The 26,634-nt window shown below is 40.0% G+C and overlaps 1 protein-coding gene across 1 annotated transcript in view; it reads right to left on the bottom strand.

Moving 5' to 3' along the window:
- Positions 1 to 26,634, bottom strand: part of LOC123240952 (calmodulin-binding transcription activator 1-like) — a 1,231,619-nt gene that overhangs the window by 551,736 nt on the left and 653,249 nt on the right. The gene's annotated exons all lie outside the window — the stretch shown is intronic.

The raw sequence follows: 26,634 nt of genomic DNA, 5'->3' as shown, positions 1-26,634 counted from the left end.
TAAAGTAGACTTGTCTTAAAATGGCTTTGCTAGTCTTAAAATTACTTCTTTTGTATATCAAAGGTTGGTCCCTAGTTCTATTATACCCAAGGAGTTGGTGAATAAAATATTTTTCATTCTGATCTATGCCCTCTGTGATTTTCTCAATTTCACTCTATCCATATAAGCTCTTTTGTCTTTCCAGGCTGAAGAATCCTAATTGAGTCTGTCCCCATAGGCAGTCTCATCCATCCCTTTGGTCATTTTATTTTCCTCCCTCCTTCCCTCTCTGGCTTTTCTCCAAATCCATTATCACTTCCCTGATGTACCATGACTAGAATTCTACTCACTACTCTAGATATAGATCCTAGAAGCACTTAGATAGAGTTGGAAAGAACAAAAAAGGTCACCTAGTCAAACCCTTTCATTTGACAGAGGAGGAAATTAAGGCCTGAGTCACAAAAATAGAATGCATCAGAAGTTGGATTTCAACAAAGGTCCTCTGACTCCAAAACCAGGACTCTTCCAACTGTACCATCCTGGATGAACCAAGGTCATTTTATGGGTAGGGCTCTTTTAAAGGACATTATTAGTTAGGAAGGTCCCATATCTATCATCATCCTATTCATCGGTTGCATTTGTAGAGCCTCTACTTTAGTGATTCAACATTTCCATTCAAGCTGAACTGCCAAATACAACATTCTATTGCTAGCCACTGAATATGCACAAACTCTTCCTGCTCTCTTGGACTCTCTAGCTACCTTTCATGTGCTTAAGTCTATATAAGGCATCTCACCATTTGTCAGTGTTCTCCCCACACCTCTAATCACTGCAATTATATTTTGCTAACTTGTACAATTACCTTGTACTTAACCCTGTGTATGCAGAGTATCCCCAAAATCTCCATGCAGTTTTAAGCTATTAAAGCTTAAAGCAGGGAATACTTTTACTTCTATTCAAATGACTTCTTTCCAATTTAACTCTGGATTAAATTCATATCAAGCTATTAAAGCTTAATTCTAGGGTAACTAGGTGTCTAAGTGGAGAGCCCCATCTGTATGAAAGGTCCTAGGGCCAAATCTGGCTCCAGACACTTCCTTACCTGTATGGCCCTGGGCAAGTCACTTAATCTCAATTGCCTAGCCCACCACTCTTCTGCCTTGGAATCAATGCACAGCATAGGTTTTAAGATGGAAGGTGAACATTTTAAAAAATAAAATAAAGCTTAATACTACACTAAGACTCTGGGAAGAGCCTTACTTTGGATTTAGTGAGACAAGTGTCAAGTGACTTGTTCAGGGGCACAAATCTATTAAGTGTCTGAATCTGAATTGAACTCATATCTTCCTTTTGCAGAGGTAGCAAGGAATTGACCCCTTCCAAAGGAGTGTTTTTGGACCAGTACCACCTCACACAACAGGTTAAACATTAGTTGGTGTTGTGGTCTCTGAAAATAATGTTATATTGAGGCTAAAATAATAATAACTATCACCAAACAGCAAAAAGAACCATCATTATCATCACTGTCACTGCCCCTAACACAACTCCTGTCACTACTTACTATCCATCATTATCAACCATCCTTAACACTTCACTGATTCATGATTTTGCCGACCTAGGGATTCTATATACAAAGTATAAGCCCTCAATCCTTAGTTCTTGGATCTTCAGACCTGCTGTATAGCCTCTAGTAATGGAATATGTCATCTCTGAAGAATTAAAGTTTAGGGTCACTTCAATGGTAATGGAGAATCATATGTGGTCAGTAAGCAGACTGTAACACAAGACAAGAGAAAAATGATGAAGGAACTACATAAAATCATCCTTGGAGTGCTAGATTTGGAGTCAGGAAATGTGGGTTCAGATTTCTTCCCTACCACTTTTAGGTTATATGATCTGACAAACTACTTCATCCCTCTGAAATTCCGTTTCTTCTTGAATGCTCTCCTTCCTCATCTTTAACTTTTAACTTCCTTAGCATCTTTCAAATTCCAGCTAAAATTTCATTTTATCTAAGAAGCCTTTCCTGATCCCCTTTAATTCTAGTGCCTTCCATCTGTAGATTATTTTCAGTGTGGCTTTTGATAGTTTATTGGCATGGTACCTCCCCATTAAGAGTTCCTTAAGGGCCAGGAATTTATCCTCAGTGCTTAGCATAGTAATTGGCATACATTAGGTGCTTAATAAATGCTTATCAACTGGCTAATTCATTTGTAAAAATGAGCTAGATGACCTCTGAGACATTCCAGCTCTAGATCTATGATCCTCTGGCTTAAGACAAGTCATTTAAGTTCTCTGGGTCTCAGTTTCCTCACATATAAAAAGAAGAGGCTGGACTTGAAGACTTCTAAGATCTCTTCTAATTCTAAATCTGTAATCCTAGGATCATCAGAGATGACCAATGCAAAAAATATTAGCCAATCATATAGTTGAGAGCAAGGGAAAATCAATGGACAACCTGAATGTTGTCTTATTGGAAAAGCTAGAGGAAAGAACTCAATCCATTGGAAGTTCTTCTATGAGTGGACACAGACAAAAGTGGCACAGATATTATGGATGTGTTGTAATCTGTGTGGACAAAGGCAGTGTCAATCAATGAAATGCCAGCCCCATCATAGAATGCCATTCTCCTTGGTATAAAGCAAAGTTCTCTGCATATAATAGGTATACAGCAAATATTCATTGTTGCTTGGACTGCATTATTTCCCATAGTTTATGCCCTGCTGGCATAGGCTTTGAGAGCCCAGACTCACATCCACACCTGAGGAAGCACCAAGGGAAAGCTTCAGTTAAAGACTATTTTCATCAACAAGCATTTCTTGAGCATTCACTCTGTGGATAAGGACTTATTTAGAAATGTTTTCTTCTCTTCATCTGGCCTCAGGTTTAGTACCTAGCAAAGGTGAGAGAGTCTAAGGGAATTCTTTGAGTCAAATCACATTACTGTCCATCTTCCTTCCAAATATGACCTGTGCCCTGGGCTGAAACTAAAAGATACTTCTCTCTAAATAAAATCATGTTCTCACTGTTTTTCTCAAATCAATTCAACAAGTATTTACTTAGGCACTCTGCTAGATGCTAGAAATATAAGTTTTAACAAATAAAACAGCCCTTGCCTTCAAGGCTCTTACTGTCTTTCCCCTGGGCAGAAATGACAGGTATAGAGAAAAATAAACAGACCATATTTTTAAAGTAAACATAAAGTGAATTTGTGGAGGGGAGAAAGGTAACACATGAATTAAGCCTTAAAGGGAGGTCAGATTTTTAGGTACAGAGGTGAGGAGGGAGTGTTTTATAGACATAGAGAAGAGTCTGGAAAAGTATAGAGATAGAAAATGGAAGGCCAATTTGGAGAACAGTAAGTAGGCCACTTCAAACAGAACAGAGGGTGTGAGGGAGAGTAATCTGAAATTACTCATGAAAAAGGAAGCTGTATTGCCTCTGTTTTAAGTGGGCACTGTTTTTCTACATTCACATCTTGTGTAACCTCCTAAATGTGTCACATCCAGTAATTCTTTCACAGAGAGTTCCACTTTGGCTGCTCTCTCTGAGGAGTATTCATCCAAGGAACTCCCATTTATATAGTCAGGGCTGTTCCAAGTTGGATTAATTTAATACCATATGGTAGGGGAAAATCAATAATACTTTGCTTTGGCCACATTAAATTTTTCTATAATCAAGGAGGGTCTTGCTCATACAAATAATTCAAGATTGTTGAGAAAACCAACTGCACTCACTGTAACTCCTTCCTCTGAATCTGGTAGAGTCCAGCACTATCTCTCATTCTCAAAACAAAAGACAATATACCATGGAGATACTCTCACCTTGACCATCACTCCGTATGGGCTCCCATCTTCAATCTACCAAGCATTTAAAAAATTTTTAAGACATGATGCTATATCCTGGGCATGGAATCCCAGGCCATGGGATCACAGATATAGAGCTCACAGGGATCTCAGAGGCCATGTAAATTAAAAACCCTCATTTTACAAATGAGTTGGTCAGTTAATAAGCATTTATTAAGGACCTAATGTGTGCCTGATAATATGTTAAGCATTGGGCATACAATAGGTTGGTCAGTTGAGAAGCATTTATTAAACACCCAATATATGCCAGGAACTGTGCAAAGCAATGAACCTACAATGACAAAAGGGAAAAACAGATTTGACCCTCAAGGAGGGGACTACTGGCTTCTGGTATAGGTAGGGAAATTAGCATTGGATATAAAATGAGATCAAATAGGATCTGTCTTCAGGACCTGGCTTCTACTGACTCTTTCAATCTTATTTCACATTACCCCTTTCATAATTCTATTTTCAGGGAGGGAAATTAGCTTAAGATCTCATAGCCATTACCTATGCAATCATGGGCAATTAATTTAACCTCAGTTTCCTCACCTGTAAAATTTTAATAATAATATCTCTATTAATAGCCTCTAAGAACTGCTAAGGCTTGAATGATGTAATCTATGAAAAGTACTTTGGAAAAAACTCCAAATATATAAAGTACCATATGCTACAAAAATCAGTCATCTTTATTATTATAGAGTAAACTAGTCTATTTACTGGTCTCATTAAGCATTTTATCTACTGACTCCTTGACTTTGTACAGACTGTCCAGCAAGTTGAGAATGCCTCTCCTCCTTGAAAGTTCTTTAAGTACTTGGAGGCAGCTATCATGTCCCTCTCCCCCAACCTTTTCCTCCCTGTTCTGAGCACCCCAAGTTGCTCCAGCCATTTCTCATAATGGCAAAGTCATGAGACCCTTGGAGATCCTGACTGCTGAATATTCTCTAGCTTATCGATATCCTTCCGTAAATTCAGTACTGGCAGTCAAACAATATTCCTGAAGTGTCTTAGAGTACAGGGGAACTCTCCGTGGTCCTGAACACTATAGGAAAGCAGTCCACATTAGTCCCTTCTAGCTCAAACATAATTAATCTAAGATACTATGAAATGATCATGGGAAGTACCAAGTACAATAAAACTAGTGATCTGATTAGATGAAATATTTGTCTATCAATCTATAGGCATTTATTAATCACCTACTCTATGCCAGGCACTAGACTAGGTGCATAAAAAGATAGTATGGGATCATAGATTTAGGGCTACTGAGTCAACTATCTCATTTTACAAAGATGAAAATGAGGCACAGAGAAATAAAGAGTTGTTAAATGCCTGCCAGAGGGTAACCCAATAGTAAATCATGGCAACAGGATTTGAACTCATTTCTTCCTCATATCTTAGTGATGCCATTGATAAAGCTAACTAGACTCAGAGTCAAGAAGACCTGAGTTCAGATGTTGCCTCAGATGTTTACTAGTCATGTGACCCTGGTCAAGGCACAAAGAAAGTATATATAGAACAAGTATGCACAAAATATAGACAAAGTATAGAAAGTAATGGGAAATAAGGTTGAACTGGACTATCAAAGGCCTTGATTGCTAGGCTAAAAAAATGTGAACGTTATCCTATAGGTAACAGGGAGCTATGAAAGGTTATTGAGCAAGAGTATATCATAACAAAAGCAATATTGTTCATTGAGTGTCAGTTCTAGATTCATAAGATTTGTTTCCAAATCTGCCTCTACTACTTACACCCTGGGCAAGCTTTACCTTGATTAACCTCAATTTCTCCTTCCATAAAACAAGGGTATTGGATCAAAAGATGATTGTCTCTGAGGTTCATTTCAACTCTATATTTAGCATCCTATGCTTTATAAAGTTTCTAATTCTCCTTTGGGGGCTAAAGAGACAGATACAGACAGACAGAGATAAAGGGACAGAGACAGTAAGAGAGTCAGAGAGACATACATAGAAACAGAGACAGAGACACAGAGAGACAAAGAGACAGAGACAGTGAGAGAGACAGGGAGACACACATAGAAACAGAGACAGACAAAGACAGGCGAAGAGAAAGGCAATGAGATAAAGAGAGACAATGAGACAGAGACAGAGACAGAGGGAAAGAAAAAGGAAGGCAAACAAAGGGACAGGCACACAGAGAGAGAAGCAGATCCAACCCTCCAATGATCAAAATCTTTTCTTAAACAAAAAACAGAATCCATCCTCAGATGACTACCTCCTTCCGAACCCTCACCCCAGGTTGTGAGGTAGGACAGAACTCTCTAACCCATATACCCAGCTATGCCAAACTAACAACAGAGAGGTTGTGTCTGTGGCCTCTGCTGTCTGAGCTTTCTTTTCCCCATGGCACAGGTTTCTAACATGCATTGGCAGATTTGAGCTGAAGCCCAGTCCCTAGTCAGTACTGCTAGGCAACAGCTCCTAATCACTTACCCAGAGCAAGGAGGACTCTGCCCCTCACCATACTGACCCATGGGCTCTTCTTCCTACCAGGGGCCCTCTCATTTGCACTCTAGCCCTGTGAGTCATCATCCTCACCTCTGGCCCTAGATCTCACAACCCACTCTCCCTCTGGGCTGTTGTCTCAAGGTCACCTTGAGCCAGAGGGACTTTTGTGAAACTCATGGGTCCTCTTTAGGGACTGAGTAAGCAATGTCTGGGTCCCTGGGCATCACAAACTGTCAGGTCTCACAGACTGTTTCTTGCTCAAATGTATAGCGAGGTCCCTGGAGAGGGCTTCTCAAACTTACTGCTGACATTTGCCTTAAAATGACTCTCCCACAAAAAAGGAACCCGTGGAAGCTAAGAGGACCATCTCCCTGAGTCTTCAGCTAAAGGGGAAGCCTCGAGGGCATCATCTAAAGTCAGCCAAACCCTTGGGAGCCCAGAGGCATGGCCATCTCCAGCAGCCCCTTCTCTATGGGCAAGACTCCAGGCAGGGTCTTCTGCCCTGCATCATGGTTTCCTCCTCACCATTTTGGGTGTTATTGATGACAATAGGTAACTTCTAGCTTTCCTCCCCTAGTACTTCTTTTGTCCAGATAGTTTCTTCCTCCTCTTCTTCTCCTCTCTCTCTTTTCTCTGTCTCTCTATCTCTCTGTCTCTCTCCATATAAAAGAGGATTAAAAAGTCATTTTAAAAAGGAAGGGAAGGGAAAAAAGAAGGAAAGGGGAAGAGAATAAATACTTACTAAGTGTCTACTATATGCCAGGCACTATACTAATTACAAATATTATCTCATTTCATCCCCACAACATTCTAGTGAGGTACGTGCTCCTATTATCTCTACTTTATAGTTGAGGAAATCAAGACAGAGGATAAGTCAACTTCCCTCAGGTCACACAACTAGAAAATGTCTGAGGCCAAATCTGAATTCAGATCTTATTGATCACAGACCCAGCACCCTCTCCACTGTGCCACCTCTGACAAGAAGAAGAAAAGAGGAAAGAGTACTAACTTTTTTGTGGGAATGAAAGGCATAGAACAGAATGTAGTACCTGCATTCTTACTCTAAGAAACAGGAGATGATGTGCTAAGTATGGCATGATTGTACGGGTACGGCGTACCTGAGCAAATACATATAGATGGGAGATGGAATTCTTTGAATGGGAAATAACTAATAAGGCCTACTTAACTGAATTAGGAAGGACAAGGAGAACAACACAAAATAAGCCTATAATGATAGGGGAAAGCCAGATGGTAGAGGGTCTTAAATGCCAGAGTGAGGATTTTTAAATATTTCTTTGGACTTTTTATGGTATAACCCTGAGAACCACAGGGAAAACAGCCAGGGAAACTCCACTAACACAATGGCTCCATTGGGTGAATGTGCAGGTCTGAGAAAGAACCTGGGCCCCAGGAATGGAAACTAATGAAATCCCCCAACACCTCCTTATTTATAGCTTGTGCATGCTGAATTACAAATCTTATAACTGCAGATATTATCGTTGCATATTTCATTACTACCAACATTGCATATTTATAATTTAGCAGTGTGTAAAATTTATAAAGGCACAACTAGGGGTTGGTTAATGACATCGACTGAAGCTCCGCGCATTGAGTATGTTTTTCATGTTATATGGATATGGTCTAGTCCAGGAAGCCAGTGGCAGGTGAGGAAAGTGGGTGGGAATAGCCTTTGCATTTCAAGCTGGCAGCTTGGGGATAGAATCAGCACAACCACTAGCATCATCTCTGTTGTTCCCAGAGGCTTAAAGAGAACTCTCCTCCCATTGACTCTTCTAGGAGGATAGTTCAGCGATGTTTAACCCATTTTGTAGATGAGAAAACTGATGCTTAGGAAGATGAACTGACTACTACATGATCATTTGGCTGGCACAGTATGTGGCAGACCTGGACTCGAAAACAGGTCTTCTGACTCTTCTTACTCCAAGAACAGAGTTCATTCTATTATAGCTTCTATTATAGCATTTTTCTCCTTCATGGAACCCATTTAGTGCCAGAAAACCTGTTGGGAATACAGGAAAGTAGCTGATTCAATGATGGCAACCAAGGCCAGTCATAGAAAAAAAATTAGGAGAGTGGAACAGGATGGAATATTGGCTGAAAAGTCCTAGGATCACCTTCAAACCATATATTTGCAAGCCCAGTCCTCACCAGGTTTCGAAGCCAAACCATTTCTGGAGGAGAATAATTAAGGCAGCAGGTCCCAAGAGAAAACAGTCAATGCTCCTGCTGTATTGACAAATGCATATTTTATCTGGGGAAGAAAATGCCCTGACTTTCCAAAAGTGAGTCCTAAAATATTCGCCTCTCAAGGACTGGAGGACTAATTGAGTTTTAATTCATCAGCGGCTACAGATAAGCAAAAGCCTGTCCTGGAAGTTTATCCTGAAAGTACCACCAGAGTCTCACAACTCATCAATTCCTTGGGCTTAGTGACAATAAGCTGGGCCCCACCACATCTGAAAGTCTACCAAAGCATTATGGAGCTCAAAAATGATTTGTCTTCAGGAGACAGATCTGCCTTGAGAGGTAGAAGGTTGAATGTGTAAGATGAAAAAGAAAAGTCAGGTTAGCCATTTGCCCTGGAGAAAACCTGAAATACCCAGATGGGAAATTCTTTCTGCCATGCATCTCCCCATCCTTAAATAACTATCTTCTCCCCAGAATTCATTAAGGAGCCCCTTGGAGATCAAGGTTCAGGTTGTCATGTTTAGCAATATGGAATAATGCAAAAAACATGAGAATTAAAAGAACCAGAACTGAATTCTGGCTCTTTTCTTTACTGTGATCTATGTAGATTTAGGAAAGCTAAATGACATTCTAGACCTCCCTCCAGTCTTCACAAGGTAGACTAGATCATCTCTTAAGTTTCCAGCTCTAAATCCTATGACTTTAATTTTTTTCTTGGTTTATGGCCAATGTGGGAAATCTATTTTGCTTCACTCTGTATATTTGTTACAAATATTTTGTTTATCTTTTTTGTATCCTTTATTTCAATGGGGAGAAAATAGATTTTTGTTCATTAAAAAATAAAATAAAACTTAAATCCTTTGACCTCTGATCCACATGGTGACTCTATGGACATTTAACAAGGAAATATTAAGTACTCACAAGTGAAAAAAATAGTATTGGGCACTAGGGATACAAAAACATACAGGAAGCATTGCCTGTCCTCAGGGTGCTTTCATACTGCACAGAGGGCACACACTTTATGCCTAAGTCAATACAAAGTAATATAGAGCAATTTCAAGAGGGAGAACATGTTAGTAATTGGGGATACCAGTAAAAGTCTCTTATTGGAGTAGAATTTTGGAGGAAGTAGGCAATTCTTCAAGGCAGAGATAAGGAGAGCAGGCAGGAAAAGAGAATATTTTTTAATGCAACTGAGTAATGTAGTGATAGAGTGCTATAATTAGAGTCAGGAAAACCCGAGTTCAAGACCTGAAGCCACTTATACAACTGTGTGACCTTGGGTCAGTCACTTAACCTCAGTCTTCATCTGTGAAATGAAGGTAATTTACTAGCAGTTGCCTCTCGGGGGGGTTGTGATGAGGATAAAATGAGATTATTTGAAAAAATGATTCACACAATTGCTGGCACATAGTAGGCATTTAATTAGTGCTAGTTTCCCACCCCTTCCCTTCCCATATAATCTCTCTGTTTCCTCATCTGTAAAATAGGGTTAATAACAGTACTTCTCTCACTGGGTTGTTGTGAGGATGGATTGAGACAATATATAATCACTTTGCAAACCTTAGAGCCCTATGTGAATGCTGGTTATTATTCTTATTCTTAGTTATTCAAAGACACAAAGGGGGAGAAGGAATGTCACATAGAGGGAACAAGTGGTGGGCCATTTTGACTCAGTCAGAGAAATAATGTGTGTGAAGGGAAATAATATGCAATGAGAATAGGCAGGTGGGAGCCAGATTGCCAAAGGCTTTAAATTCCAGGATAAGGAGTTTGCATTTTATCCTAGAGGCAACAGTTAGCCAGAGGAGATTTCTGATGTGGTCAGAATGGTATTTTTGAAATATCAATTTGGCAGCTATGTGGCAGATAGTTTGGGAAAGGTAGAGACTAGAGGTGAGAAGAGCAATTAGGAAGCAATTCCAAAAGCCTGTCTGGTGAGTGGTGATGGAGATCTGAACTACAGGCTAGAGAAGCCATGTAAATAGAGAAAAGGGAATAGATGGGAAAGATGTTAGAAGAACACAACACATACAAGACAAGCAAATTCAATGATTTTGAAGAGGAGAAAACAGTGACAACTGGGAGATGCCAAGAAAGGCTTCATGTAGGAGGGGTACCACACATGGCACTAATGATCAGTCAAACAATCAACAAAGATTTATTAGCACCTGCTGTATTCCAGGCACTCTGCTTTGTGCTGGGGATACAAAGCAAAGAATGAAACATCCCCTTTGTTTAAGGAGATTCTACTGCCCAGAAACCTATCTGGCAATATTGTCATTAAAACCACTACTGTAAGGGGAAAATAAGTAGCACAGAGGATCTGGGTTCAAATCTGATCTCAAACACTTTCGAGCTCTGTGACTCTGGCAAGTCACTTAACCTCTATTCCCAACCCCTTACTGCTCTTTTACTTTGGAACCAATACACGCTATTGATTCTAAGAAGGAAGGTAAGAGAGGTTTTTTTTAAGACTAATATTATAAAGGGCAGTTAGGCAGCACAGTAGATAAAGTGCTAGACCTGGAGTTGGAGAGAACGTAGGTTCAAATTTGGCCTCAGACACTTTCTAGCTGTGTGACTCTGAGCAAGTCACTTAACCCCAATTGCCTAGCCCCTACCCCTCTTCTGCCTTAGAATCAATACTTAATATTGATTCAAAGATACCTTATAGTAGTAGTGATTGCCTAAGAGACAAATGAAATCTAATTGGAAACTGTCAATATTTGAGATGCTTAAGGAATGTCATATTAGAATTAGGGGAAAACGTCTGACATTAAACAACAAAACAAAATATACAGACTCAGAATTCTTCATTAACTTCTTTGGCTAGCGAGGGTACTCTCTGTACCTGAAGAGGTCAATCCCTTCTCTCTTCTGAGAGCTGGACCTGAATCTAGTGTGCAGGGAACCACCGGGTTTTGCCAGTATAGATTGTTGATGTGAAAAAAATGGGTCCTTATCTAACCTTTCCAAACCACCGAAGTCCAGGGATCAAATAAACATAGCCATCTATTGCCACTTAATACAACAATTAAAGCAGAACCATCTTTTTAAGCCATCACCCTGAACAGGTCCAACTATACTACATATCAAAAAGGAATAATTAAAACCTACGCTTCTCACAATACCACCGAGTAAGGCAATTACGAGGCTCTTATAATGAGCAATTTATGTAATTAAAAAAGTCAGACACGTAATATGCAAAGAACTCTTTAAATGAATTACTGCTGGATGACTGGGTGCACTTTGGTCCTCATCTCTGGCCTATGCTTCCTGTGAGTCCAAAGTGGCTTCCTCTTCATATTTCAGGGCTTGCGGAGGATGGCTAAGGAAGATTTTCTGCATAAGCTCAGGCTGAGACCCACATTTAGAAAACACATTTAATCCTGACCAGCATAAAGGATGTTGGGTAATTGCTGCTCGAATCCAATGTGTGCACTGTATCTCATCTATGATATGCAATTTGGTGGCTATATTCTAGTAAGAGAACTTTATGACTTGCTGTCATGATAAATAAAAGTTTATGGCATAATGGAATTAATATTTACTTTGACTGCAACGTAGACTATTCAAATAAAGTTGCCGGGACTGACTTAAGCCAGGGGAGTTTTCAAACGGTGTGTAAGATGACAGGGAAACTCAGAGTCCCCTCTGCCCACCAAACCTGGGAATATTAACAAATCTCCTGATATCAAAGCCTGGCTCAGTTGTCATCTCCTCTGGGAAGTGTTTCCTGATTGCTAAAGTTGAGAATACTCTCTTTTCCCTCAAACAATCTTGTACCTATTTATCTTTGTGCCTGTTTAAAGTTCTCTCCCAGAAGACCATACATTTGTTAATGACAGAGCCTGTTTATTTTTTTTAATCTTTGTATTGTAAAATATAGCACAGTTCCTGAGACAGTGCAGGAGATTGACAAATGCTGGAGAATGAATGAATAAATGAATGAATGACTTCTGGTTCTCATAAAAATGACTCGCTTTCCATTAATTTTTCATACAATTATTGCAGTTTAAGATTATTTTAATAGAATAGGTGACCAATTCGATATGGGGGGCCAACCTCTTATCCTGTGGAATGGGAGGTAGTGAGAGGGAAGAAGGTAGGAAGGATCTATAGCAGAGAAAGCAAGAAAAGAAGTTCAAAACACTCTTGGATCCAGGAAATCAGAATAGAAACAAGTCACACTTTTATAGCACTTTCAGATTTAAAGATCTATAGATCACAAATCAATGGTAGGTGTGAAAGTCATCTAATCCTGGTTCTTTGGATGATCAAACAGAAGGTCACTGAAGTGACTGCTATAGGGATTCAAGAATATGTTCTTTGGTCCAAAACTTCTTTTCCCTGAATAGGGAGGAAGGATTGTTCTATAGTGAGGAGAGGGAGGATTTAAGTGTTCTCTGACTGCCTCACTTGTCACAAGGTCCCCACCCAGGAGGGGGGGGGGATGGTTATATTGAATTAGATACAATCTTTGGCATTAACAAATGCATGATTTTTCCAGTAATGTCACAACCCTCAATTATGGAATATTTACCTAATTCCAAAATTCTATTCTCAGCAAACAATTTTCTAACTTTTCTAAAAATGACAGTGTTCAAAAGGTTTTGGCAAGGGGTGTGCCTATTTTGGGGCAATGTAGAACTCTTCCTAACTAGGGACTTAAACTAGGATTGAAACCAATTTGATTTGAGACATGACTAAAGGCCAGTTATAATTTTAATCAAGCCAAGTGAAATTTTAGGAAGGATGCAGACAGGTTGGAGCTTATCCAGATATGAGATCTGAGGATTGGTTAAAGGAAATACTTTGCCTGGAAAAGAAGGAAAGGACAGAAGGGCATTTGAATAAAAAAAAAGTCTTCAGCTATATGAAAGAGCCATCAGGAAGAATGGGCACTGAATTTCTTCTGCTCAGTTACAGAGTGAATTTATTAATCAATATACATTTATTAAGTGCTAGGTGCCTACGTGGTAGGTACTGTGCTAAGCAGTGAGGATATAAAAGAGACAAAAGATAGTCTGGACCTTCAAAGAGCTCATAATCTAATAAGAGAGACACAAACAAAAATGTACAAACAAGGATAAACTGGAAATCATCAACAGAGGGAAAGTACTAGAATTAAGAAGGGTTGGGAAGAACTTCCTGTAGAAAATGGAATTTTAGTTCTGGCTTAAAGGAAGCTAATACCCAGGAGGCAGAGACAAAGAGGAAGAGCAATCCAGTACTGTGTTTGTAAAATAGCCAGGAGATCAGTATCTCCAGATCAAATGACTGAAGAATAAAGTATAAGATGACTGGAAAATAGGAAGGGACTAGCTTATGAAGGGCTTTGAATACCAAGCAGAGAATACCTTATTTGATCTTGAAGTCAATAAAGAGCCACAGGAGTTTACTGAGTAGGGGTTTGGTATGGTTGCACCTATGCTTTTGGAAAATCAATTTAGAAAATAATAGAATGAGAGCATTCAAAAAAACTGAATCTGGATCCTGACCTTGCCACTTTCTACCTTTGTCACCTTGAATCAGTCCCTTAATTTCTTTGGGCCTTGGTTTTCTCATCAGTAAAATGAAGGGTTGGATATGATGCTCTCTAAGGTCCCTTCCAGCTCAAAATCTATGATTCTAAGTTACAGAAATAGATTTATGTTCAAGGTGGGGGGGATTCTTTCCAACAATAAAAGCTGTCCCAAAGTAGAATAGGCTGCCTTAGAAAGTGGTAAATTCTTCAAGCAGAAGCTAGATGGTCCTTTAGGTATATTGTGTTCATATTCAGGTATAAGATGAACCAGAGAGTCCTTCCCAGTTCTGAGATTGGAAAAGTCTATAACATGCTTAGAATTAATTAGCATGAGGGCTCCAGCAAACCAGGGGTTAAGTTCTGGCTTAAGGTTTGGCTCACACATATCAGTGGTCAGTTTTAAGATGTCCTCAGGCCATGGTCCCCAGAGATGAGATAAGTCAAGTCTTATCTTGGATACTTGGATCCTGAAAGAAACTGAGGCTATTATTGATACAGCTCCTCCTTAGGTTTCTGTTTGCAGTTTAGAAGCACAGGGGTTGGACTTCAGGTTCTAGAAGTGAAGGGATAATGATGATGAAGGTGATCTCTGGGTAAAGTGTGGGAAGATTCAGCCATTTTCAGTTGTGCCCAACTCTATGACTTCATTTGGGGTTTTCTTGGCAAAGATATTGGAGTGGTTTGCCACTTCCTTCTCCAGCTCATTTTATAGATGAGGAAACTGAGGTAAACAGGGTTAAGTGACTTGCCCAGGGTCACCCAGCTAGTAACTGTATGGGGCTAGATTTTAACCCAGGAAGAGGAGCCTTCTTGACTCCAGGTCTAGAGATCTATCCACTGTGTCATCTGGCTGCCCTTAGGGGATGATGGGTCAGGGTTCCCTTATTAAAGATTTGCCTTTATCCTGGACTCATGTCACCAAGAGAGAGAGAGAGAGAGAGAGAGAGAGAGATTTCACTGAGTTAGCAGGGTCAAAAGCAAGGCTATTGTCCAGTAGTCACATCAAAATTTGGTGTGAAGAGAAAGCTAATTAGCATGCTATGTCCCTTATAATGTGAGCGATTAAAACACTTTTCTATAATGACTATCAGGAATGCACTCCTTCCTCACTCTCCCCACTTAGAACCCAAGCATACTCGAAAGCACAATTGAGAAAGCACCTCCACTATGAGATGAGTCCTTCTGTGATTCCCCTCACATGCCATGTTGTTATGTGCTCCATCTCTACTGAAAGGACTTTGTATTGCCCTGAATATGCTACATTCAAAATTGTCATTGTATTTTGCTATACTATTTGTTGAGGGAGCAGAATGGTTTGAGATTGAAATTTGAATAGGAAGACCTAAATTCAAATCCCAGCTCCAGTCCTTGCTACCTGTCTGACCTTGGGCAAGTCGCTGCTCTCTGCATCTGAGTTCCCTACTGGATGACCTCTAAGGTCCCTTCAAACAATCTAGAATCCTGTGACCCTCTGTTGGTGCAGCTGGGTAGAGTGCTGGGACTGAAGTCAGGAAGACCCATCTGCCTAAATTCAAATTTGGCTTTGGACACTTACTACTTGTGTGACCCCCAGGTGAGTCACTTAATCCTGATTGCCTCAGTTTCCTCATCTGTAAAATGAGCTGGAGAAGGAAATGGTATACCACTCCAGTATCTCTGCCAAAAAAACATCCAAACTGGAGCCATGAAGAGTCAAGCATGACTGAAAAACAACTGAACGCTAACCCTATATTATTTTTCCCCTGCAGGAATACAAGCCCCTTCAGAGCAAATACTATCCCATTCTTATCTTTGTAGACTCAAGCAAATTAGTAAATAATACATTCATAATCAATATTCAAATGATTTTAATTACAAGGTATCATTTCCATTTCAAAGATGGAGATTGCCATCTGACCTGCCAATGTACCCTAAAGACTTCTAGACCTTGCCATGTATGCTATTTGTTCTCTTAAGAACACTGGGCTTTACAGTTGGACCCTCCTCCACATATTGACTCTTCCCACGTAGAACCATCAAGAAGCATCACTTAAGCACTTCCTTTGAGCCAGACACTGTGATATGTACTAGAACGTGGGCTCACTGAGAGCAAAGACCGTCTTGGCTTTCTATTCCTGTCCCTAGTGCTTAGCACAGAGCTTGGCACATAGTAAGCCATGAATAAATGCTTTTTATCACTTAATAATTTGTACAGAAACTGAGTGGAGATAGAGAATGGCTGACAAGACCACAGCAGCACAGTCAAGCCTAAACCCCAACTCTCCTCCTTCCCAAGCTCACGCTTCATCTACTGTGCTGTCTTTCTATTCCACCTTTTTCTCAGATCCATCACCCAGCTGGGAGCTCAGGCAAAGTTCCCAAGAGGTCCATAGATTGGCTGGGAGGGAAGAACAGGGCAATGGGATGCTCGATGCTCTGGGACTAACGATCCCTAATTTCTCTGAGCTCATTTTGATAACCACTTTGCTGCAGCTTTGGGGATTGGAACCCCCCTCCTCCTCCTCCTGGCTCATACAAATAATCTCATTCCACCAAAGCTGTCCCACAGCAGAACGCTGAAGCCTAGTGGTCAGGCAGATGGTCAAATTCCCCAAGCAGCAGCAATGAGGCTCTAAAATCTTGCCATCTTTAGTAGCACGGGGCCATTTTAGGAAAAAATTCTGCCATTTCTGTTGTAATATGTGACAGAAACTCTGCATCTGTGGACTGGGGAAATGTAAATTGCATGAACAGAGTCCTAGGAGAGACCACTACATCTGTGAAGGTCACAGAGAGTTAAGTGCTCCATTCCAGGCCACCGTGAGAGAAATGGCAATCACTGTCATATGGAGTATGGAAGAAATTCCAGGAGAGCTGGGGGCAGGGCCCGGGGCAGAACCACATCACTGAACTTTTCAAAGGCCAAGACAGTGTGGCTCTTCCATCCCATCCTGCATCCACAAAGCTCAGAGAATACCAGTTGCTTTTTTAAAGATTCGCCAGTCAGCATCAATCCAGAATCTATGTGCTGATTCTGAATGTATGAGGTCAGCCTGGAACAATAAAAAAAAAAATGGAGTCCCAGGAGGACAGTTCATAGAAACACAGACTCTTAGGATAGAAAAGGATCCAAACAAGAATTTCCCTCTATCAAATGAAATAATATTTGTAAAGTCTTAGCCCAATGACAAGCACATAGTAGGTACTTAAGAAATGCTTTTTATGGCATAGCTAAACTATCACCCAGCCTTTGTTTAAAACTTCCAGTGAGAGGAAAGCCACCCCCCTCTTACTATTCTAATCTGGGACAATTCTAATTGATAGGAATGTCACACTTAAATTTTAGACTAAATTCTCTCCTTTCAACTTCCCATGTCTGGAAGACTCTCCCTCCTCAACCTCACCTACCAACGTCCCTGGCTTCCTTTAAGTTCAAAATAAAATCCCATCTTTTACAGGAAGTCTTTCTTGACCCTTTCAATTTCCCTTTCTTAATTATTTCCTACTCATACTATATATCACTTATTTGTATATATTTGTTTGCATCTGTTGTCCTCAATATATTGTGAGCTACTTGAAGACAGGGTCTGTCTTTTGCCTCTTTTAATATTCCCAGGGCTTAGCATAGTGCAGGCACTATAGAACATAATCATATTATATTAAGCTTAAAATAAATGCTTACTATGTGTTTATTGACGGATTCAACTTCCATCCAGTGCTCCCAGTTGAGCCCACCATGGCCAAGAAGGATAATGAAATCGCTTTTCCATACAACATCTTTTCAAATATCTGAAGACAGCCATCATACACTTCTCCTATCCCCTTCCCCCAACCCATGTCTTCTCTTCTCCATGCTAAACACCCCCAGATCCTATTTGTCATGATCTTGCATCCATCACCATCTTAGTAGCCTTCCTCCAGATGCTCCCCAGCCATATTGTCAAGGTACTTAACAAAATATGGCATCCAAAGCTGCAGCATACTCTAGATGTGATCTGACAGGGCAGAGGACAGTAAACTCCATCACATTCCTGTTGCTGGAAGACATACCTTTTCTAATGTAGTCTGAGATTGCATTGGCTATCTTGTTTTCCTTGCCACAATGCTACTGATTGATGTTGAGTTGGGAACCCACTAAAGCCTCTGGATCTTTCTCACACTGATTTCTAGCCACACACACACACCCTCCATCAACTCTTATCTATTGAAGTGTTTCTTGGGTGGAACCCTTGACTTCCAATTCAGGCTGTCCCAAAGTCTAGCTTGAATAGGTTCTCTATTAATTCCAGAGATAAGGGTGTGCTATTAAGTGTTTAATGACAGGCTCCCCAGAAGTACTTGACATACTTTTAAGTCTAATCTGCATCATTAGCATTTTATCTATCATTTTCTTAAGTCTACACAATCAACAAAATAAGTTAATCTCTATTTTGTAACATTTTTCCACTTAAATATACAAAGATGATTACACTAAAAATTTAAGAATTGGCTCTCCCACTCTGCCTGAGGATCTCCTTCCCCCACTCCTGTCAGACAATTTTATGGTGCACTGTCCCATGTCACTCCTTCTGAAATTGTCCCTAAGGATGCTTTAGTTAGAAGTTCTCTGGGTATCTGGTTGAAAATGATTCCAAATGATCTCAATAATCTAGAATAGTAGGCTAAATTTAATAGGGATAAAGGTCAAGCTCCCTTCATATGGATGGAAAGAGATAAAGTTAGATAAGAGACAACATGAAAAAGACATTTCTCAGTAGGTTCTTAGTGAGTCAGTATTCTGACCATTTGGCAAAAAATAAAAGGTTAAAAAACATTTTAAGGGAAAAATAAATAAAGGAAAGGTCATACAACCCCAGATTTTAGTAATAAAGGCACAGCATCCAGATCGAGGGCAATGGTGGTTCCCCACCCTTGTCAGGTCAAATCTAGAGTGCTGAATTCCCTTCTTAGCCTTGAGGAAGAGGATTGGTAAGCTAGAATGTGTCCAGAGGAGGGTGATCAGAATGTGAGGGAGACCAAGACTGTGCTATGTAAGGATAAAAATGAAAGCATCTGGGGAAATATAGCACAAAGAGAAAGGAAGCTAGGAGAACTGTGATAACTATATTTGAATGACTGCATAGAAGATGGATCAATCTTGTTTTACTTGGAAACAGAACAAAGATTATTGAAGAGAAGTTGTAGAAAGGAAGGTCTGGGCTTGAAACTTGGTTTTCTCAAAGACAGCTGAGAGCTGTCCAAATTTGGAATGGGCTGCCTTTAGACAGTGGACTTTCCTTCATCATTGGTCTTCAAGTAGAGGCTTAGAAGGTCATTCCTTTGGGATGAAGTAATGGAGATTATCACCCAGGTAAGGATTGAACTAGACACCAGAGAGATTCCTCCCATTTCTAAGAGTCTATGATCCCATGATTCTGTGAATGCAGTGACAGAATTCTTTGTTCATTATATATTACAAAGCATTTCGTTTGATTTCAAACAAAATAGTTTCCACAGCAACAACTCCTAAATCCCTATTGTCACCACAACCATCCTAGAGCTATGTTGAGGTAAGATATAGACTTGAAAATCTCAAAAATCCTCATTTATCCATGTAATCAATGAGTAGCAATTGGGCATCACTCTCACATATGTGCCGAGAATAGGGGAGGAGGTTCCCATGATTAGCAATAATATGTATGAAGTGTTTCCTAAAGCTAAAGGAATGGTGTGGCAAGTTGGAAAGTCCATCAATAAATCAACAAACGTTTATTAAGCACCTACTACACGCCAGAATTAGATTCCAACTGTGCAAAGATAAGGGTAAAACAGACCCTACCTTCAAGGAACTTGCATTCTTAGGAGAATCAATCAGCATGTACATTTGGAGCCAGAGGAACTGGTTTTTGAATCCTGACTCTATAAATTACTAGCTGTGTAAATTTGGCAAATCACTTCTGTTCCCTGGATTTTAGTTTCCTTCTATATAAAATGAGGAACTAAATTATGCCTGAAGTCCCTTCCAACTCTCAGTTAGTGGTTAAGTATAATCTAAAGTCTGTTAGTACAGCAGCAATGCAATGATCCAGGACAATTCTGAGGGGCTTATGATAAAGAGCACTACCCACATCCAGAGAAAGAATTGTGGGAGCAGAAACAGAGAAGAAAAACAACTGCTTGATCACATGAGTTGATGGGGATATGATTGAGGATGTAGACTCTAAACAATAACCTTAGTGCAAATACCAATAATATGGAAATAGGTCTTGATCAATGATACATGTAAAACTCAGAGGTTTACATCAGCTATGGGAAGGGAGAGGAAGGAGGAGAGGGAAAGAACATGAATTTTGTAACCATGGAAAAATATTCTAAATTAATTAATTAAATGAAAATTTCCAAAAAGAAAGTCTGTTCGTACTAGAAATCTATGATCCTGAGATCTTTTACTCCTCCAGCCTCAGTTTCCTCCTCTATAAAATGAGGACAGCTAGGCAACACAGTGGATTGAACACTGGGCGTGGAGTCAGAGAAATCTGTGTTCAAATCTGACTTCATACATTTTCTAGCTGTTTGATTCTGGGTAAGTCACTTAATCCTGTTTGTCTCGGTTTCCTCCTCTGTAAAATAAGCTGGAGAAGGAAATGGCAAACCACTCTAATATCTTTGCCAAGAAAACCCCCAAAGGGATCATGAAGAATCAGACATGACTGAAAAATGACTAGACAACAACAGAAAATGAGGACCTTGGGTTAGATGACCTCTGAAGTATCTTCCAACTCCAAATCTATGCTCCTATGTTCCTTTTACCTCTCTTCTATAATATGAGGGGGTCAAACAAAATGATCCCTAAGATTCCTTCCAGCTCTAAATATATGACTTTTTCTCCCATCTGGTTCTCTTATCTGGCCATAATAGCAGCTAGAGAAACCATCAGTGCCAACTAAAGACTTATCTCTATCCCCAATGCACTAGAACAGTCCCAGGAGAACTCTGGTTGGCTTCCAGTTTGCACTCTGGAACTACAAAGCCATTCAAGGGAGGTGACGTGCTTTGGCGGCTCAAAGCTGTGGCGACATGTGCCCTTCAAGAGCTGCATTCTTGTCACTGTTCAGGATCTGCTCTGCAAAGATTCCTAGCCATGGGCATTCACTGATTCTATCTGTCTGCCAGCTCTCTCTTTCCCTGGACTTCATCTGAGCAGCACTTCCAGGCCCCCCAGTAATCCAGCCGACAAACACCTCGCACGTTCTTAAGCTTATCCCAAGAACATATTTAAAACTCAATTGGGTTTCTCCTGAGAGATCTGCCTGTGGATTATATCTTTCCACGTGCTAACAGAGGGGAAGAATGCAGCAGCTACAGAGGAAGACAGAGGATTACAGGATCAGAACACCCCCACACACACTGACATTGCTGCTTTTCTTCCCAAATAATCATCAACTATATAATTTCTTTCCCACTAGAAAAGAGGGTCATGGGCTTGGCATGGCCATGGCTGGGCAGCCACATGGGGGCAGTAGCATGATTAGAAGCCAGAAAAAACTGCATTCCCCTAACCCTGCCACTGACCCCAAGGAATGCTTAAAAGGCTTCAGGTGAAAGATAAAGGGGAAGCTGAACATCAATCCTAGCAATGGACAAAGGAGAACCAAGCATGGGCAAATTTGTGTCCAGAGGAGAGAGGTGGGTATTAGACTGCAATTTCATTAATACAGGGAACATCCTCTGCCAGTGCAGGTTGGCATCTTCTCTGCAGTTTATACTCTTAGAGAGATGCCTAGAACATTAAGGAGGAAGGGACTTTCCCAGGATCTCATAACCAGCATTTAGGAACTGCCTTAAAAGGACATTATTTTTAGCTTCCTCAACCCTAACCTAAAGTGGAGCAATAACTTTCAGACATCTTGAACTGGATGTCCAGTAGACATTTTAAACTCAATATATCCAGAAAAGAATTTATTATCTTTCTCCATTTATTCTCTTCCCCTCCTCCTACTTTCTTTATTACTAGAGAAACAACACCATCCTCTTAAATTCTAACTCCCAACCTAGGAATCACCCTGAATTACTCACCCCACCCCATATTCAAGCTGTTACCAAGGCATGTTGATTTTACCATTGCAGCATCTCTTGAATATGTCCCCTTTTCTGACAGTACCACCACTGTAGGGCAGAACCTCATCACCTCATACCTGGATTATTGTAATAGCCAGCTAAGAGATCTGAATCCCTAAAGTCTCTCCCCACTTAATTACATCTTCCATTCAGCCACTTTGAGTAATTTTCATAAAAAATCAGGTCCAAGGGGGCAACAAGTTGGTTCAGTGGATTGAGAGCCAGGGCTAAAGACAGGAGGTCCTGGGTTCAAATCTGACCTCAGATACTTCCTAGCTGTGTGACCCTGGGCAAGTCACATAAACTTATTGCCTAGCCCTTACCACTCTTCTACCTTGGAACCAATACATAGTATTAATTCTAAGACAGAAAGTAAAGGTTTGGAAAAAATTCAGGTCCAAATATATCACCTCACTACTCAATAAACTCCAGTAGCTCCAAGATCAAACACAAAATTCTCTGTTTGACATTCAAAACCCTTCATAATTTAACCCTCTCTTACCTTTCTAGTCTTCTTACATCTTATTCCCAAAAACATACCCTTTGATCAAGTGACCTTGGCCTCCAGATTGTTCCATGAACAACAACTCCATCTCTTGGCTCTGGGAATTTTCTCTGGCTGTCTCCCATTCCTGGAATGATTTCCTTGCTTTTATCCGACTGATTTCTGTGGCTTCTTTAAGCTATAATCCCACCTTCTATAGGAAATCTTCCCTATCCTTTCTTAATTCCAATGCCTTCCCTCTATTATTTCCTGTTTATCCTATATTTAGTTTACTTTGTATATATTTGCTTACTTTTATCCTCCCTTAGATTGTAAAATCCTTGAGGGAAGGGATTGTCCTTTGTATCTTTTTTAATCCCCAGTGCTTAGCAAAGTACCTGCCACATAGTAGGTGCTTAATAAATATTTACTGACTGAGTGATTTGATAACTTGAAATAAACTATCTTCCCTTGCCTCTCCATGAATGCTATGATGCTAATCACATTTTCCATGTATGATTAAAAACACATAGAAAGAGCTCCTGGGGTGGGTGGAGGAGAAGACAAACAAGGTATACAAGCACATGGATAAAAAGGGTTTATAAACCACACAAACACTCAACTAACACACACACACTCTCTCTCTCTCTCTCTCTCTCTCTCTCTCTCTCTCTCTCTCTCTCTCTCTCTCTCTCTCTCTTTCTCTTTCTCTTTCTCTTCCCCTCCCTTTCCCTTTGTTCTCTCTAAATTGGTCAATCCAGACTCTTACTTCTTCACTGACAAGTGAATGCAAATGTGTCTTGCTATAGTACCTGATAATAGGCAGTGCTAGGAAAATGCTGAACAATGGTAACAACATCCAGGTGCAGGTGGCAATCGTTCCCTCCAGTGTGGGGGCTGCCAACAGAAGTGATTGGGTCTCTCTCAGGGCCTCCAAGAGCATCTTTTGGAGGAGGGAATCCCCAGACTGGGCATGCTGTGCATCTGCATATAATCCATTATCATATGGATGATGCCTCTGTATCTAAGTTAAAATTTGCTTTGAAAAAAAAAAAACACACTCAGGAGATGGAAATCATCATGAAAAGTGCCTAAGAACCAAAGGAAGTTGGGCAACAGGCCTCCTGAAATTTAGTGTAGGCTAATTTTCATTTTTAAATGAATTTTTCCAGAATTTTAAATGAAAGTTAGTGGGAAAATACAAAGCAGAACAACATTGAGGTTTCATCTCACACCCAGAAAATTTGCAAAGATGACAAAAGATGGTGATAGCAGTGTTGGAGAGGTTGTAGGAAGAGAGGCATACTGGTGCACTGTTGGTAGAGCTGTGGATTTGCACAACCATTTTGGAAAACAATTAGGAATTGTGCAAATAAAATTACTAAAATGACTATACCCTTTAACCCTGAGATTCTATGGCTAGGTTTATATGTCAAGAAGGCCATTGATGAAAAGAAAGACTTCAAAATATTTTAAGAAGCACTTTCTTTGGTAGAAAGAGTTAAAAACAAAGCCAATGTCCAGCAAATGGGGAATGACTGAACAAATTGTAGTACATGAATGTAATGGAATATCACACTGCTATAAGAAATTATTACTGTGATGAAGATAGAGAAGCATGGACCGATCTACATGAACTGATGCAGGGTAATGGAAGCAGAGATAAGAAAGCGATGTACACAATGACAACAAGGAAAAATGCATGTGGAACCTTAAGAAATAATGAATTGGAATAATTTAGAGAAGGACAGGAAGATTCAGGCAGTAGAAAGAGCCCCAATTTTGGATTTGGATGATCCAGATTCAAATATTTTCTTTGTTACTACCTATGTGTCCTAAGGTGAATCACCTCATTTCTCTAGGCCTTAGTTTCCTCAGCTATAAAATGAGGAAAATAGGAATGGCATTTGAAGTACTTTCCATGTCTAACAAACCAGAAAAATAACATTCAAAATGATTACAACAACATAAAGGGGAAGAACAGCAGCAATAAAAAGAATGTTGCATCATTATAATGACTATTTGCCCCAAAGATGAAGTAAGGAAATGGAACTCCCTCCCTACTTTGCAAAGGCAGGGGTGGGGTACTTATAGGTTTGGAGTATTGAATATATCTTCTAATGTGGCTAATTTCATTGAAATGTTTTTTTAGCATCCTTAAATTTTTTATTACAAGGGATGATCACTGGGTAAGAGAGGAGGGCTGTTTGGAAAAGATGGTGAGTAAAAATAACGATAAAAGTTCAACTATTTTCAACGAAATCTATGAGGTAAAACTTTAGGGCTGTTTTCTAAGTTGTCTAAGTGAACTTTCCCCAGGCAGACACAGTTGTATCATATGGAAGGAGTAGAACAGACATCAGCTTAAAAGAATTTCTTAGTAAACATATAACCCCGGATACATGAGTTATTCCTGTTTCCCAAAACCCATCTGGAAACTTAAAAAAGAGGAACAGACACACTCCACAGGTTCTGGGTTGTTGAGCAACAAAGAGTTTATTATAAATTGATTTGTGAAATTGGGGCAAGGCCGTCAAAAAAAAAAATGGTAAAAGTCCACTAGTTTGGGTCCAAAAGATAGGGAAGTATTTGGAGCTGTCCACGGTACTGAGCAGATACAAGGCAATCCATTCATAACTATGCACTGCCACAGCATTTCATACTTCCCTAACCCAAGGCAGGAAGGAATAAAGAAACCAAATCATTTATAAAATGCCTATTGAGTGTTTCCTTCAGAAGGATTCAATCAGAAATCAATTGAGGAAATTGAAGTCAGTTTGGGTGTGGCTCCGCTGAATCCTGGAAGCTGCTGTGATAATGTAAAAAAATATCACATTTTAAACCAGATCTGGGTTAAAATGTTGGCTCTCCCATTCACATAGTCTTAGGCAACTGACTTTATGTGTTGGGAGCCTGGTTTCCTTATATGTAAAGTGGCAATAATAATTATAATACCTACCCTGACTACCTAGAGTAGCTTTAGTGAAGACATGGCACTCATACTGAGCCGGCACTCAGGGAGCTGCTCTGTTCCCCCTCTTCCTAGCACCTGAGGAAGGACATTTTTCCATGCCCCACCCCTCTGTCCAGCCACCCAAAGCAAGCACTTTCTCCCTCAACTCTCTCTGGTAATCTGGGGCTCACAGACAGCTGGAATTTGCCCTCTGGGCACTCAAACTCACCAACTAGGAGAAGAAAGTTACCTTCAAAAATCAGATCAAATATCACCAGTTATCATCTTTTCTGATACTACTACCCCCAAGCTGCTAATATTATTCCCCGTTATTTTGTTTTTGTTTTGTAAATAGCTAGCTTCATATAATTACATTTGTACATGTTGTCTCTCCTGATGGAATGTAAAATCTTTGAGAATAGGGACTGTTTTATTTTTATCTTTGTATCTTTATTACTTGGCATATAGTAGGTGCATAATGAATGCTTGTTGGTTGATTGAGCAAATGAGTTAACTAATAGAAAATGATTTTTAAATAATAATGTGCTAAATACATGCCCCTTGGTATTGTCTAGCATCTAGACAATTCTTTGCACCTAATCAGTGCCCATATGCTGCATCGATTTTTGTTGAATCAAGGAGAATAGCTAGCAATACAGTAGGCTGACATTCCTTTGAAAGAAGCTATGGTCACATGTATCATCTTTCAGAGAAATAATTAAGTCTTCAGAGTGAATGGGAGAGTGAAGGTTAGGTGGTTTAATGCTACAAGCAGACTCTCCTGAGGATTCCAGCAATTCCCATAAAGACCCACAAGAGACACACATACTCACTGAGGCTGAAATACAAGGTGCCTAGTAGACAATGCCAAATATTGGTTCTGCCTGCTAAATAAGTTCTTTGAAAGAACTTTTACCCCTTTGGAAAATGCTAGGAAGTCAAGGTATTTCAGAAATGATCCCCAGAGAAGACTTTGTCCAATAAACCTTCCTTCCAGCTCACATCCTAGGAATCCTCAGAACAAGCCACCATTCCTGCAATCCAATCTCCATATATTTTATTCTCAAAATATTTCATTTCTGGCCACCAGT

The sequence above is a fragment of the Gracilinanus agilis genome, chromosome 3, assembly GCF_016433145.1.
Source record: "Gracilinanus agilis isolate LMUSP501 chromosome 3, AgileGrace, whole genome shotgun sequence".
Taxonomy (NCBI): Eukaryota; Metazoa; Chordata; class Mammalia; order Didelphimorphia; family Didelphidae; genus Gracilinanus; species Gracilinanus agilis.
The sequence above is the reverse complement of the archived record's forward strand: the minus strand, read 5'-3'. Positions and strand labels throughout refer to the sequence as shown.